Below are 17,487 nucleotides of genomic sequence, written 5' to 3' on the forward strand. Positions count from 1 at the left end.
CAGGGAGACGGCGCAGACGGCTCCAGTCCTGTGCCGGCTATTCCTGGGTTCGACTCTCCGCAGCTCAGAGACATTAGAGCTGCACCACTTCTGCCGACTCACCCGCAACCAGAGTCCAACTCATCAACTTTACGGCATCGTTCCCTTGGATACGCGGATGCTATTGGCCTCATCACCTTTCGTTACAACTTGCACCATTATTTTGTTAATTTTCTGGGAATTGCTCTGAAAAAAATAAAATGAACAGTGAGCTAAAAATTATTACAGCAGTATTGGTGAGTATGGGTTGTTCTGCACTAAAATTCTATACAGCGTTGCTATCATTACCAACTTGTAGAATACATGGCTATTACATTAATTTTTACCAGAATCTCATTTGCTTCTCTTGATAGGAATTCTTAACGTTAAATTTGTGGAGAAAATTTAGCATAATACGTGCAAAAGGTTTCAAGACTTTCCACGGTTATATATATGCGTCAGAAACAGGCTCTGTATTGATATTTTTATCAACACGCACCTAAACAGGAACCAGAATCGAGAAGAGTCGTGACCTAAATTAAATACCAAATTTATTGCACTAGGGGGATGCAAGTAGCAGCAGATGGTACCGCAGCAAGATAGTCGTTAGGAGATCAATGAGATGGAATCAGTACCACACCAGCGAGAAAAGCAAAAGGTATACGTAAGCTTCAGTTGACTTACAAAGTTGCTGTAAGAAACAGAATACTGGGATACGTACAAAAATGAGAGAATGGTAACGTGAAGGACCATAGCTCAGCATGACTGAAACATAAAAGGAAATGAACTACAATATCACATCATATTTTCGTAAAGTAATGTAGTACTGAAGATATACAAAGCAATTAGATATTAATCGATAAGTGACAACATTTAGAAGAATGTTCTCGCATGAGCTGTACACTAGACACAGTCAGATTTGATACGCACACTCTATCCCAAAGGGAGCGATGGGGTCAGGAAGGGAATCCGATCGCCAGCAGTCACTAACATTGCTTCAATCTATATAACAATGTCGATACTGCATGGGTCTGGGAAAACGCAAAAGTGACGAAGAACAACTAGGAGATACGTAATATTTCAGCTCTGCAGGAAGAGAATGAGTTGGAGACTTCACTTCTGATGGAGTGAGTGTGCTACGTTAAAGTTGCGATGGGTTGCTCTCTGGGATTACTTTATACCTTGTGAGGTAGACATCAATAAAACTGAAATGGAAAAAGTCTTTAAAGTAGTGGGATACGAAAGATAAGTTGAATGTGCAGCTAAACGGAACTTGTGCATGATTGGTGACAGAATTAGGCTGACATCCAGAAACTGTCCAATACATAATATTATTCTTATTTAATTACAGACTGCAATTGGGACACATATCACTCATCAGTGGTATCAGCACTGCAGAGTCCGATTACCTCGGGTGTGTACTATTCCACACCAGTTACTTTTCATGCAACGTATAAGTTACATATACTGTTTTCAGCACATTCCAAAGAACTTTGTCAATAGCTTACTGACTGAAGCGGCGAGTGAAACTTTGGCGTAGTGGTTAACCCATGAACCATAGACCTTGCCGTTGGTGGGGAGGCTTGCGTGCCTCAGCGATAAAGATAGCCGTACCGTAGGTGCAACCACAACGGAGCGGTACCTGTTGAGAGGCCAGACAAACGTATGGTTCCTGAAGAGGGGCAGCAGCCTTTTCAGTAGTTGCAGGGGAAACAGTCTGGGTGATTAACTGATCTGGCCTTGTAACAATAACCAAAACGGCCTTGCTGTGCTGGTACTGCGAACGGCTGAAAGCAAGGGGAAACTACGGCCGTAATTTTTCCCGAGGGCATGCAGCTTTACTGTATGGATAAATGATGTTGGCGTCCTCTTGGGTAAAATATTCCAGAGGTAAAATAGTTCTCCATTCGGATCTCCGGGCGGGGACTACTCAGGAGGACGTCGTTAACTGGAGAAAGAATACTGGCGTTCTACGGATCGGAGCGTGGAATCTCAGATCCCTTAATCGGCCAGGTAGGTCAGAAAATTTAAGAAGGGAAATGGATAGCTTAAAGTTATATATAGTGGGAATTAGTGAATTTCGGTGGCAGGAGGAACAAGACTTTTGGTCATGTGAATACAGAGTTATAAATACAAAATCAAATAGGGGTAATGCAGGAGTAAGTTTAATAATGAATTTAAAAAATAGGAGTGCGGGTAAGCTACTACAAACAGCATATGGAAGCATTACTGTGGCCAAGATAGACACGAAGCCCACGCCTACGACAGTAGTACAAGTCTATATGACAACTAGCTCTGCAGATGACGAAGAAATTGAAGAAATGTATGATGAAACAAAACAAAAAATTAATAAGATAATGAAGGGAGACGAAAATTTAGTAGTCATGGGTGACTGGAATTCGATAGTAGGAAATCGAAGAGAAGGAAACGTAGTAGGCGATTATGGATTGCGGGTAAGAAATGAAAGAAGAAGCCGCCTGGTAGAATTTTGTACAGAGTACAACTTAATCATAGCTAACTAACACTTGGTTGAAGAATCATAAAAGGAGGTTGTATACATGGAAGAAGCCTGGAGGTACTGACAGGTTCCAGATAGATTATACACTCCTGGAAATGGAAAAAAGAACACATTGACACCGGTGTGTCAGACCCACCATACTTGCTCAGGACACTGCGAGAGGGCTGTACAAGCAATGATCACACGCACGGCACAGCGGACACACCAGGAACCGCGGTGTTGGCCGTCGAATGGCGCTAGCTGCGCAGCATTTGTGCACCGCCGCCGTCAGTGTCAGCCAGTTTGCCGTGGCATACGGAGCTCCATCGCAGTCTTTAACACTGGTAGCATGCCGAGACAGCGTGGACGTGAACCGTATGTGCAGTTGACGGACTTTGAGCGAGGGCGTATAGTGGGCATGCGGGAGGCCGGGTGGACGTACCGCCGAATTGCTCAACACGTGGGGCGTGAGGTCTCCACAGTACATCGATGTTGTCTCCAGTGGTCGGCGGAAGGTGCACGTACCCGTCGACCTGGGACCAGACCGCAGCGACGCACGGATGCACGCCAAGACCGTAGGATCCTACGCAGTGCCGTAGGGGACCGCACCGCCACTTCCCAGCAGATTAGGGACACTGTTGCTCCTGGGGTATCGGCGAGGACCATTCGCAACCGTCTCCATGAAGCTGGGCTACGGTCCCGCACACCGTTAGGCCGTCTTCCGCTCACGCCCCAACATCGTGCAGCCCGCCTCCAGTGGTGTCGCGACAGGCGTGAATGGAGGGACGAATGGAGACGTGTCGTCTTCAGCGATGAGAGTCGCTTCTGCCTTGGTGCCAATGATGGTCGTATGCGTGTTTGGCGCCGTGCAGGTGAGCGCCACAATCAGGACTGCATACGACCGAGGCACACAGGGCCAACATCCGGTATCATGGTGTGGGGAGCGATCTCCTACACTGGCCATACACCACTGGTGATCGTCGAGGGGACACTAAATAGTGCACGGTACATCCAAACTGTCATCGAACCCATCGTTCTACCATTCCTAGACCGGCAAGGGAACTTGCTGTTCCAACAGGACAATGCACGTCCGCATGTATCCCGTGCCACCCAACGTGCTCTAGAAGGTGTAAGTCAACTACCCTGGCCAGCAAGATCTCCGGATCTGTCCCCCATTGAGCATGTTTGGGACTGGATGAAGCGTCGTCTCACGCGGTCTGCACGTCCAGCACGAACGCTGGTCCAACTGAGGCGCCAGGTGGCAATGGCATGGCAAGCCGTTCCACAGGACTACATCCAGCATCTCTACGATCGTCTCCATGGGAGAATAGCAGCCTGCATTGCTGCGAAAGGTGGATATACACTGTACTAGTGCCGACATTGTGCATGCTCTGTTGCCTGTGTCTATGTGCCTGTGGTTCTGTCAGTGTGATCATGTGATGTATCTGACCCCAGGAATGTGTCATTAAAGTTTCCCCTTCCTGGGACAATGAATTCACGGTGTTCTTATTTCAATTTCCAGGAGTGTATAATGGTAAGACAGAGATTTAGGAACCAGGTTTTAAATTGTAAGACATTTCCAGGGGCAGATGTGGACTCTGACCACAATCTATTGGTTATGAACTGTAGATTAAAACTGAATTAACTGCAAAAAGGTGGGAACTGAAGGAGATGGGACCTGGATAAACTGACTAAACCAGAGGTTGTACAGAGTTTCAGGGGAGCATAAGGGAACAATTGAGAGGAATGGTGGAAAGAAATACAGTAGAAGAAGAATGGGTAGCTTTGAGGGATGAAGTAGTGAAGGCAGCAGAGGATCAAGTAGGTAAAAAGACGAGGGCTAGTAGAAATCCTTGGGTAACAGAAGAAATACTGAATTTAATTGATGAAAGCAGAAAATATAAAAATGCAGTAAATGAAGCAGGCAAAAAGGAATACAAACGTCTCAAAAATGATATCGACAGGAAGTGCAAAATGGCTAAGCAGCCATGGCTAGAGGACAAATGTACGGATGTAGAGACTTATCTCACTAGGGGTAAGATAGATACTGCCTACAGGAAAATTAAAGAGACCTTTGGAGAAAAGAGAACAACTTGTATGAATATCAAGAGCTCAGATGGAAACCCAGTTCTAAGCAAAAAGAAGGGAAAGCAGAAAGGTGGAGGGAGTACATAGAGGGACTATACAAGGGTGATGTACTTGAGGGCAATGTTATAGAGAGGGAAGAGGGTGTAGATGAAGATGAAATGGGAGAAATGATACTGCGTGAAGAGTTTGATAGAGCACTGAAAGACCTAAGTCGAAATAAGGCCCCGGGAGTAGACAACATTCCATTAGAACTACTGACGGCCTTGGGAGAGCCATTCCTGACAAAACACTACCATCTGATGAGCAAAATGAATGAGACAGGCGAAATACCCTCAGACTTCAAGAAAAATATAATAATTCCAATCCCGAAGAAAGCAGGCGTTGACAGATGTGGAAATTACCGAACTATCAGTTTAATAAGTCACGGCTGCCAAATACTAACGCGAACTCTTTACAGACGAATGGAAAAACTGGTAGAAGCCGACCTCAGGGAAGATCGGTTTGGATTCCGTAGAAATGTTGGAACACGTGAGGCAATACTGACCGTACGACTTATCCTGGAAGCTAGATTAAGAAAAGGCAAACCTTCGTTTCTAGCATTTGTAGAGTTAGAGAAAGCTTTTGACAATGTTGAATGGAATGAAGGGTGCGAAAGGCTATTTACAATTTGTACAGAATCCATATGGCAGTTATAAGAGTCGAGGGGCATGAAAGGGAAGCAGTGGTTGGGAAGGAGGTGAGACAGGGTTGTAGCCTCTCCCGATGTTATTTAATATGTATATTGAGCAAGGAATAAAGTAAACAAAGGAAAAATTCGGAATAGGTGATAAAATACATGGAGAAGAAATAAAAGCTTTAAGGTTCGTCGATGACATTGTAATTCTGTCAGAGACAGCAAAGGACTTGGAAAAGCAGTTGAGCGGAATGGACAGTGTCTTGAAGGGAGGATATAAGATGAACATCAACGAAAGCAAAACGAGGATAATGGAATGTAGTCGAATTAAGTATGATGATGCTGAGGGAATTAGATTAGGAAATGAGACTTAAAGTAGTAAAGGAGTTCTGCTATTTGGGGAGCAAAATAACTGATGATGGTCGAAGTAGAGAGGATATAAAAAGTAGACTGGCAATGGCAAGGGAAGCGTTTCTGGAAACGAGAAATTTGTTAACATCGAGTATAGATTTAAATGTCAGGAAGTCGTTTCTGAAAGTATTTGTATGGAGTGTAGCCATGTATGGAAGTGAAACATGGACGATAAATAGTTTGGACAAGAAGAGAATGGAAGCTTTCGAAATATGGTGCTACAGAAGAATGCTGAAGATTAGATGGGTAGATCGCATAACTAATAAGGAGGTATTGAATAGGATTGGGGAGAAGAGGAGTTTGAAAAAAATGGTTCAAATGGCTCTGAGCACTATGGGACTCAACTGCTGAGGTCATAAGTCCCCTAGAACTTAGAACTACTTAAACCTAACTAACTTAAGGACAACACACACATCCATGCCCGAGGCAGGATTCGAACCTGCGACCGTACGGTCGCGCGGTTCCAGACTGTAGAGCCAGAACCGCTCGGCCACCAGCGGCCGGCAGAAGAGTTTGAGGCACAATTTGTCCTACCAACCGATCTCTTCTTCTAGTCGTGTTCTGAGGCATCAAAGGATTACCAATTTAGCATTGGAGGGCAGCGTGGAGGGTAAAAATCGTAGAGGGAGACCAGGAGATGAATACACCAAGCAGATTCAGAAGGACGTAGGCTGCAGTACGTACTGGGAGATGAAGGAGCTTGCACAGGATAGAGTAGCATGGAGAGCTGCATCAAACTAACATCCATGGTTCATAGCGGCCGGTGGGGGGGGGGGGGGGCGGGCGACGGGGGGGGGGGGGGGGATCTAAACTCGTATATGGGAGAAATGTTGTATGCATTTCCATTCTTCCAGATGATTCAGGTTTGCTTGGGTTTTCTTTATGACTGTTGACACTGCTCCTTCAAGTGGCAACCACTGCTTCCATCCCTAAGGAGATGTAATTTTCCCTATTGTGATAAAATATTTCCCCGTAACTTTCTTTCATTACTGTCTTATTTACCTTCGTTTATTTAGTTACTTTATCCAGAATGTTGAAATCTTTCATGTTCTGTCTCTTATATAACCACGACACCTCAAAGTTACTCAAAACAATAAACTTTGACTTTGCTATAATACGTTTATTAAGTACTACAAGCATTTTTACTGGTTCGTAAAAACCACCTATAAAGCACAATGCAGTCTTCTCAATTTTGTTAAATGAACATATGACCAAACAACCAAGATTTACTTACACATCATACTCAACAATTTGTGAGTGATTCGAGTCATCTTAGCCGGCCGCGATGGTCTCGCGGTTCTAGGCGCGCAGTCAGGAACCGTGCGACTGCTACGGTCGCAGGTTCGAATCCTGCACCGGGCATGGATGTTTGTGATGTCCTTAGGTTAGTTAGGTTTAACTAGTTCTAAGTTCTAGGGGACTAATGACCTCAGCAGTTGAGTCCCATAGTGCTCAGAGCCATTTGAACCATTTTTTTGTTAAATGAACATATGACCAAACAACCAAGATTTACTTACACATCATACTCAACAATTTGTGAGTGATTCGAGTCATCTTAGCCGGCCGCGGTGGTCTCGCGGTTCTAGGCGCGCAGTCAGGAACCGTGCGACTGCTACGGTCGCAGGTTCGAATCCTGCACCGGGCATGGATGTTTGTGATGTCCTTAGGTTAGTTAGGTTTAAGTAGTTCTAAGTTCCAGTGGACTAATGACCACAGCAGTTGAGTCCCATAGTGCTCAGACCCATTTTTTTTCGAGTCATCTTATTTTTCACTATTTGCAGTTTCCAGAGATGCGGCAACAAACTGGATGGTCTACTTTTTGTGTTTTTACGTTGGCTATACCTTTGTACTGATGTTACATTTAGGAAAGGAATAATTATGACAGCGCTTATTAATCATGTCTATCGTCACTCAATTTCATCATGGTTTGTGAAAACATTCGTTAAGGAAAACACATTTATGTTGGAAGTGCTATCTCAGGACTGAGTTTACTCTATTAATCAAATCTATCTTGAGATTTTTAGATTAATTCTGTGTGTAATGCAAGCAGCTATAACTCGGGAACTTTTTTCTTTCATGACAGGTAACGAAGGTATCCTGGAATGGTAGCCGACGTTGAACTGGCCAATAGAAGAGACGTCTTAAGATCTGCAGCACCATACCACGCCATCTGCAGGATTTTCGGGCTGACGCCATTCACAGTGGACACTGACAGGTGTGAAATACGGAGGACACGTGCTGGTACTCTGTACTCAGCTGCTATTCTCGTCATGAGCCTGGCAATAACAGCGCTTATGGTAAACAGGTTGCAAGCTGTGAACACTAAAAAAAAATGATTCCATCACTTTTCTGTGGTTGGTAACCTACATGGCGATACACTGCGTCTCCGTGGAGATGGCGGTCGCCGCAGACCTGTTTTGGAACCCCCACGACTACCAGAGGATCGTCACTCTGTTGTCTTATCGGGACAGTGGCGTCCTGGAGTCGCGCCATTTATCCAGCAGGGCGGTGAGGATATTCTGCCAAGTGGTGTATGCAGGGTGTTTCGTGCTACATGCAGCTGCTGTGACGTTGGAATATCTGTGGCACGGCATGAACTGGGCATAAATGTTATTATTGTTCTCCAGTGGTATTATACCTACAGCTGTTTCCAGGTATGCGGGGCTCGTTCTTCTTGTGCGGAGTGACTTGCGCTAGCTCAACCAGTGTCTGAGAGCTACAGCGCAAGTGAGATGCCAGCGGCGACCACTTGCAGATCGCTACCGCAAGCTGAGGAGAGTCTACTCAGCACTGTGCCAGCTGTCCCAGGAGGTTCTTTCAGCGCACCAGGTACCGCTAGCTTTATTCATGATGGCAGTACTGTGCGGTACTTCTTGGAATGCAGTTGCCACAGTCTTAACACAGCAGCAGAAACAGCCAGTGGTGATACAGATTTTGGTTCTATCGTGGCAGTCGTCGCAGGTGTTAATGGTGATAGCGACCTCGCACGCGCTGTCCAGAGAGGCGGCGCAGACAGCTTCTGTCCTGTGCCGACTACTCCTGGGTTCGACTCTCCGCAGCGCAGAAACGATAGAGCTGCACCGCTTCTACCGCCTGGCCCATAGTCAGAGTCCCACTCATCAACTTTACGGCTTCGTTCCCTTGGATATTCAGATATTGGTGGCGTCCTTGTCTTTCATTACAACTTGTACCGTGATTTTGTTAACGGTCTGGGAAGTGTTGTGAAGAAAGAAGTAGAGTGTGCTAAATGTTATGACAGCAACATTGGTGAACATGGACTGTTCTGAGCTATAATTATATAGCGGTGTTGCTATGATAATGAGCTTGTAGAATACACTCCTATTACATTAATTTTCACATGCACCACAAGCAGGCATTAAAAGACTCTAGTTTTGTAAATGGTGAGCACTTCCTATTTAAATTTTTTTCTTGCTTAGCAATGCACAACACGGCCGAAGGGTAGAGAGATAGACGTATTCAAGTCTGTTGTGCAGTATATCCAGTTACAACGCGGCTACCTTCACTGAAACCAACATATAACCTACCATATGTGGTGAACATAGCAGAAAAATTAAAAGTGCTGCACTTTCATCACTACGTCAAACTTTCACGCAATTGGTAATTATTAATAGAAAGACTGAAATGGTTTACTTAGATGTAAACTGCACGTATTTAAAATTCTTAAGGCACATCATGAGTTATTGCTTTAACTGAAAGATAAAATTTCAGGAACAACTGGAATGTTTTTTATCGGGGACAGAGTGTCGCAAGAGACTCTAGCGAATCTGCGTTCCTCAGTAGAAGACGGAAGGTTGACAAGGAAGTTCAAATGCGATCCAGAGTTACAGGAAGCCAGAACAGTCAACGGGTGCACCTCACACTGAAATTTGCCGGGATTTCAGTGATCTGAAAGGGAAGTTTCCCGCGTTCTGATAATCAGAACGGCAGACCGCTCAGTTCTCACATTTTCGTGGACACGTCAGAACTCTACGGCTGCCTAGCGCACCGCTCCCCGTGCAAAGCGTGCCGTTTCCTGGTGCCGCCTGAATCAAAGTCAAAGGCTAAGACACTGCTGCGCCGGTGGAAGTTTGTTAAATGTTATTCGCAGCTTCCTGGTATCAGGTGAACCACAGTTTGTGGTATACTTGGTCGTAGTTTATTCCATTTGAATAAAGTTGGGCCTCGCAGTGGATTCATGTCAACAAAGTCATATTGTGTTGTAAAAGGATTGATTCAAGGGAGACTTTGTATAGCTTCCATCCCAATGAATGCTTTGCCAAACAAATACTATTGCCTTTTCTGATTTGTGTTTGTGATTTTTATATAAACTTTATCAGCTAGTTGTACTTACAAAAGGATTAATAAAACTTGTCATTATTCTGTAAACTTAAATACTCCACTGTTCTCATTCATACTTCCTCAATGCTCCACTGTTTATAGTTTATTGTTGTCGTACATGGGTGCACAAGCAATTTAAGGCTACGTCTTCTTAAACTAATTAATTTGATTATTAGTTTGAGTTGTGAAAGTGTCCAGGAGGTTAGTCAACAAAACTTCCATGAGAAAATTCACCAATTTCATATACAAAATTATGGATTTGAAGGTTATAGCGAAGATAATGCATTTCTTTGCGTAAAGATAATAAGATTTAGCATCATTCATGTGTATATTTATCATTACAGCAAGCGACGACATGCAGAATCTTCCTACACGTATTCTTAACCTAATCAAAGAAGAAAGAAAACTATGTAGCTAAGTTGGACCCTCTGTCCGCCGGCGCGGGGTTTGACTTGCGCTGCAGGAGCCGTCGTTCCCTCTGAGACGTGCCGTAACAGTGGAAATTCGCAAGGAGTAGGGGGTAATGTCGCCCCTACATCGCTTAAAGCAGGAGATTGACTGACAGTTGACTGCGAAGATACTATGTCTGCTAACGTTAAAGGAAGACGTTTTTGATAAGACTACGTCAGAACAGTAGCACGGTGCCATTTATCAGATCTGAGATGACCGCCTTCGTTACAGAGAAACCGTGTTCCTTTTTGCCCTGCATACACTCGGTTCAAGAATCATGAAAGAAGGTTGTATACATGGAAGAACCCTGGAGATGCTAGAAGGTATCAGATAGATTATATAATGGTAAGACAGAGACTTAGGAACCAGGTTTTAAATTGTAATACATTTCCAGGGGCAGATGTGGACAATGACCACAATCTATTGGTTATGAACTGTAGATTAAAACTGAAGAAACTGCAAAAAGGTGTGAATTTAAGGAGATGGGACCTGGATAAACTGAAAGAACCAAAGGTTTTACAGAGTTTCAGGGTGAGCATAAGGGAACAATTGACAGGAATGGGGGAAATAAATACAGTAGAAGAAGAATGGGTAGCTTTGAGGAATGAAATAGTGAAGTCAGCAGAGGATCAAGTAGGTAAAAAGACGAGGGCTAGTAGAAATCCTTGGGTAACAGGACGTACTGAATTTAATTGATGAAAGGAGAAAATACAAAAATGCAGTAAGTGAAGCAGGCAAATAGAAATACAAACGTCTCAAAAATGAGATCGACAGGAAGTGCAAATGGCTAAGCAGGGATGGCTAGGGGACAGATGTAAGGATGTAGACGCTTGTCTCACTAGGGGTAAGATAGATTCTGCCTACAGGAAAATTAAAGAGACCTTTGGAGAAAAGAGAACCACTTGCAAGAATATCAAGAGCTCAGATGGAAAGGCAGTTCTAAGCAAAGAAGGAAAAGCAGAAAGGTGGAAGGCGTATATAGAGGGTCTACACAGGATCGATGTTCTTGAGGACAATATTATGGAAATGGAAGAGAATGTAGATGAAGATAAAATAGGAGATACGACACTGCGTGAAGAGTTTGACAGAGCACTGAAAGACCTAAGTCGAAATAACGCCTCGGGAGTAGACAACATTCCATTAGAATTACTGACAGCCTTGGGAGAGTCAGTCCTGACAAAACTCTACCATCTAGTGAGCAAGATGTATAAGACAGACGAAATTCCCTCAGACTTCAAGAAGAATATATAATTCCAATCCCAAAGAAAGCAGGTGTTGACAGATGTGGAAATTACCGAACTATCAGTTTACTAAGTCACAGCTGCAAAATACTAACGCGAATTCTTTACAGACGAATGGAAAAACTGGTAGAAGCCGGCCTCGGGGAATATCAGTTTGGATTCCGTAGAAATGTTGGAACACGTGAGGCAATACTGACCCTACGACTTATCTTAGCAGAAAGATTAAGGAAATGAAAACCTACGTTTCTAGTTTTTGTAGACTTAGAGAAAGCTTCTGACAATGTTGACTGGAATACTCTCTTTCAAATTCTGAAGGTGGCAGGGGTAAAATGCAGAGAGCGAAAGACTATTTACAATTTGTACAGAAACCAGATGGCAGTTATAAGAGTCGAGGGGCATGAAAGGGAAGCAGTGGTTGGGAAGGAAGTGAGACAAGTTTGTAGCCCCTCCCCGATGCTATTCAATATGTATATTAAGCAAGCAGTAAAGGAAACAAAAGAAAAGTTCGGAGTAGGTATTAAAGTCCATGGAGAAGAAATAAAAACTTTGTGGTTCGCCGATGACATTGTAATTCTGTCAGAGACAGCAAAGGACTTGGAAGAGCTGTTGAACGGAATGGACAGTGTCTTGAAAGGAGGGTATAAGATGAACATCATCAAAAGCAAAACGAGGATAATGGAATGTAGTCGAAGTAAGTCGGGTGATGCTGAGGGAATTAGATTAGGAAATGAGACACTTAAAGTAGCAAAGGAGTTTTGCTATTTGGGGAGCAAAATAACTGATGATGGTCGAAGTAGAGAGGGTATAAAATGTAGACTGACAATGACAAGGAAAGCGTTTCTGAGGAAGAAAAATTTCTTCACATCGAGTATTGATTTGTCAGGAAGTCGTTTCTGAAAGTATTTATATGGAGTGTAGCCATGTATGGAAGTGAAAAATGGACGATAAATAGTTTGGACAAGAAGAGAATATAAGCTTTCGAAATGTGGTGCTACAGAAGAATGCTGAAGATTAGATGGGTAGATCACATAACTATTGAGGAGGTACTGAGTAGATTTGGGGAGAAGAGAAGTTTGTGGCACAACTTGACTAGAAGAAGGGATCGGTTGGTAGGACATGTTCTGAGGCATCAAGGGATCACAAATTTAGCATTGGAGTGCAGCGTGGAGGGTAAAAATCGTAGAGGGAGACCACGAGATGAATACACTAAGCAGATTCAGAAGGATGTAGGCTGCAGTAGGTACTTGGAATGAAGAAGCTTGCACAGGTTAGAGTAGCACGGAGAGCTGCATCAAACCAGTCTCAGGACTGAAGACCACAACAACAACAACAACAACACGTAATATGGATTCGGTAATCAGAAACAGTTAAGTGCGAAGGAATATTTCTTTTAACGCACATGTCCACAGTCCGGTACCATTATAGCACTAGAAACGATGTTGTGCTGACCAGCGTTCACATCGGATATGTCGTATTACTCCAAACGGAAGCAACGCTGTTTTAAGAAATGAATCGTCCACTTCAAGAGGAAGGTTATGAATTCCAACCGGTGTATACTTAAGTGGCGCATTTTCAAGGAGGACTTGACTAACGTAACAATCTCGATGTGTAAACGACACTTTAGAACCAGTTCGAGAGAGAAGCCGTTCTACTTGAACGGGATCATAAATCTTCACAAAGCAAGCAGTATCTACCTGATCAGGTGTAACAGGGATAACATCAGCCAACCAATCGTGAATTTGTAAGGAGTCAGGTTGAACACGACGCTTACTCTTGTCAAAACTGAAACGAACAGTAGCTCGACGAGGAACAGATTTAGGAGACTACGCAACTACGATGTGACTCCGGCCGATACACAAGCAAGACAGAGTAGCGTCGACACAAGCGGCGCTGCGGCGCAGGCGGAAGTTCACTACGACCTGCTCGCTCGACGCGCAATGCGACACTATCTTCTCCCCCTAGGCCACGAGCTGCGGACATTTTTAATCACTGTTTGCTATGTCACTGATTCTCTTTATTTAAATGTGTTGCATTTTGCGCGAAAGGCATTGCAGCAGATATTTTGGCTGGCCTCCATAACCGGTTTCCTGATTCCAGTAGCCCTCTACGAGAACGTTACGTACCACTTTATATGCGTCTGAGACTCAAACATTCTCTGAGTGGTTTTCCGCTAGGTGAAGACGTGGATTAGAGTATCCATTCGATTTTTTTCGCCAAAATTTTTATCTAGTCAAACGTACCTCATTCATAAAGAAAAGAGAGCAACCTCTCACTTGCAGACGAGATCCTTTGTCATGATGTTCGGTGAAACGCTTTTCCACATGTATAGCCCGCAGTCCACCTTGGAGTGCGTGGTGGAGGCTATTTTGTGTGCCGCTGTCACTTCTCACCTTTCCCGGTCCACTCACGAATGGTTCGCGGTTAGATTGATTGCCGGTAAGTCTCCGATTGGCGCGAGTCGCTCTAATTTTATATTCACGGTTCTTTTGCGGGAAACACGTAGGAGAAAATAATACATTTCTTGCCTGTTCTAGGAACGTACGCTCTCTTTAACAGCAAGCCACACCGCGGTGAAGAATGGTTTTCTTGCATTGTCTGGCACTGGAGTTCGTTGATCAGCTCCTGATACTTTTATTCGGTACAGTTGGGAGTCACATGTATTTCCAATTTGTTTCACATTTGACATTATCCCATGTGATTGTCCAGAACAACTAACATAAATAAATCCTGGGAGTAGATTTTCTTATTGTTTTCCACTGCTGATTTAGGTGACAGGCTGAATAATTTACTCATTTTTTTGGTAATATGACTTGTGTCCAACTATGCGTTTTCGTTCCCGGTTGTCGAGTGCCTCCAGTTCTCAGATCTTTATGAGCTAGTTAAATAATTTCGCCAACACGGGCGATTTTTCTGTATTTATGGCAACAACTCCTCACTATCCACTAACCTTTAAAAGATTGATTTAATGTTTTTGTGGGCTCCTCGTTATGCACTCCTGGAAATTGAAATAAGAACACCGTGAATTCATTGTCCCAGGAAGAGGAAACTTTATTGACACATTCCTCGGGTCAGATACATCACATGATCACACTGACAGAACCACAGGCACAAAGACACAGGCAACAGAGCATGCACAATGTCGGCACTAGTACAGTGTATATCCACCTTTAGCAGCAATGCAGGCTGCTATTCTCCCATGGAGACGATCGTAGAGATGCTGGATGTAGTCCTGTGGAACGGCTTGCCATGCCATTGCCACCTGGCGCCTCAGTTGGACCAGCGTTCGTGCTGGACGTGCAGACCGCGTGAGACGACGCTTCATCCAGTCCCAAACATGCTCAATGGGGGACAGATCCGGAGATCTTGCTGGCCAGTGTAGTTGACTTACACCTTCTAGAGCACGTTGGGTGGCACGGGACACACGCGGACGTGCATTGTCCTGTTGGAACAGCAAGTTCCCTTGCCGGTCTAGGAATGGTAGAACGATGGGTTCGATGACGGTTTGGATGTACTGTGCACTATTCAGTGTCCCCTCGACGATCACCAGTGGTGTACGGCCAGTGTAGGAGATCGCTCCCCACACCATGATGCCGGGTGTTGGCCCTGTGTGCCTCGGTCGTATGCAATCCTGATTGTGGCGCTCACCTGCACGGCGCCAAACACGCATACGACCATCATTGGCACCAAGGCAGAAGCGACTCTCATCGCTGAAGACGACACGTCTCCATTCGTCCCTCCATTCACGCCTGTCGCGACACCACTGGAGGCGGGCTGCACGATGTTGGGGCGTGAGCAGAAGATGGCCTAACGGTGTGCGGGACCGTAGCCCAGCTTCATGGAGACGGTTGCGAATGGTCCTCGCCGATACCCCAGGAGCAACAGTGTCCCTAATTTGCTGGGAAGTGGCGGTGCGGTCCCCTACGGTACTGCGTAGGATCCTACGGTCTTGGCGTGCATCCGTGCGTCGCTGCGGTCCGGTCCCAGGTCGACGGGCACGTGCACCTTCCGCCGACCACTGGCGACAACATCGATGTACTGTGGAGACCTCACGCCCCACGTATTGAGCAATTCGGCGGTACGTCCACCCGGCCTCCCGCATGCCCACTATACGCCCTCGGTCAAAGTCCGCCAACTGCACATACGGTTCGCGTCCACGCTGTCGCGGCATGCTACCAGTGTTAAAGACTGCGATGGAGCTCCGTATGCCACGGCAAACTGACTGACACTGACGGCGGCGGTGCACAAATGCTGCGCAGCTAGCGCCATTCGACGGTCAACACCGCGGTCCCTGGTGTGTCCGCTGTGCCGTGCGTGTGATCATTGCTTGTACAGCCCTCTCGCAGTGTCCGGAGCAAGTATGGTGGGTCTGACACACCGGTGTCAATGCGTTCTTTTTTCCATTTCCAGGAGTGTATTACATCCTTCCTCAGTAGTAAAGCGATGTGTATATTTCTTGTGATTTTGAGGTTCATTTGGTAATTTAGGCGATTTACAACCACGTGAAGCGTAATTTACTTGTGTGATTAGCCTGTGAACTCAGTCGATGCTTGTGGAAACAGTTAACAATGTATCAATGCTTCCACTTTTCTCTGAGCTGGTAGACAAACTAATAGAGAAATTATTATCATTATTATTACTGTTATTATTATTATTACAAAATTTTTCAAATGGCTCTGAGCAATATGGGACTTAACCGGCCGGTGTGACCGAGCGCTTCTAGGTGATTCAGTCTGGAACCGCGCGACCGCTACGGTCGCAGGTTCGAATCCTGCCTCGGGCATGGATGTGTGTGATGTCCGTAGGTTAGTTAGGTTTAAGTAGTTCTAAGTTATAGGGGCTGATGACCTCAGATGTTAAGTCCCATAGTGCTCAGAGCCATTTGAACCATTTAAACAAATGATCGCCTAACATCGCCACGTCTGTTTCAGACCAATTCATTCTCCATGCTTTAATTTTCTCTTTCTTATTCTTTACGAATATGCAGTACAGATATAGTTCTAGTCGTCCAAGTATTTTCACAGTCTAAACGTGCGTAACTCTATGTTGCCAGTGTTTACGCATTATTTCAGCGACCCCTGGTGCCTATGACGTATACCAGTCAGCTGATACGTTCCTCTTAGCTGAAAACTATAGAGACACCTGGTGGCGGTTGAGGGTAATTACAATTAATACGTCCATTTTCAATATTTTTACTATGGCCATTCGTCTGTTTGTTTAAATATTAGACTGTTATAAAATCGGAATCTTTTGAAAGATTGCGGAACATAGAAAAGCCTACAGCTCCACAATTTGTAGCGAATAGGGGTTCAAAGTATTTTCTGCACAGGTGTAAATAAAACAAACAAATAAAACACAGTTGACTCCAGTTAGATTCGAACGCTCGTCCTTTATGTTCGTAAACCACGAGGCTGTAAACTGAGCCATCGAAACAGATTCCAAACGTTCGTCGAGATAGTAATTCTACCGACGTGGAGTACTTATATTTCAATCGTGTCTACTTGCTCGACTAATGATTTTCAAACGAAATGATACGATGAGTTAAATTGCAATGAGTTTCGATAAATACTGTATCCTAACTATTATATTGCTTCTATTTGACGATATAAACACCAAGCTGAAGCTGCAAAAACCGCCTGAGTTGTGAACACTGGCTCTCCTGGACTTGGGCATTGGCAACGCTCTGTTCTCGGACTCTGAATTATTCGAGCCGTGTGATCTTTTTGTCTGTCATTGTACACTGGCTCGCAAGAAACGTGAAGCACCCAGCAGAC

Source organism: Schistocerca americana, chromosome 6 (assembly GCF_021461395.2).
Source record: "Schistocerca americana isolate TAMUIC-IGC-003095 chromosome 6, iqSchAmer2.1, whole genome shotgun sequence".
NCBI lineage: Eukaryota > Metazoa > Arthropoda > Insecta > Orthoptera > Acrididae > Schistocerca > Schistocerca americana.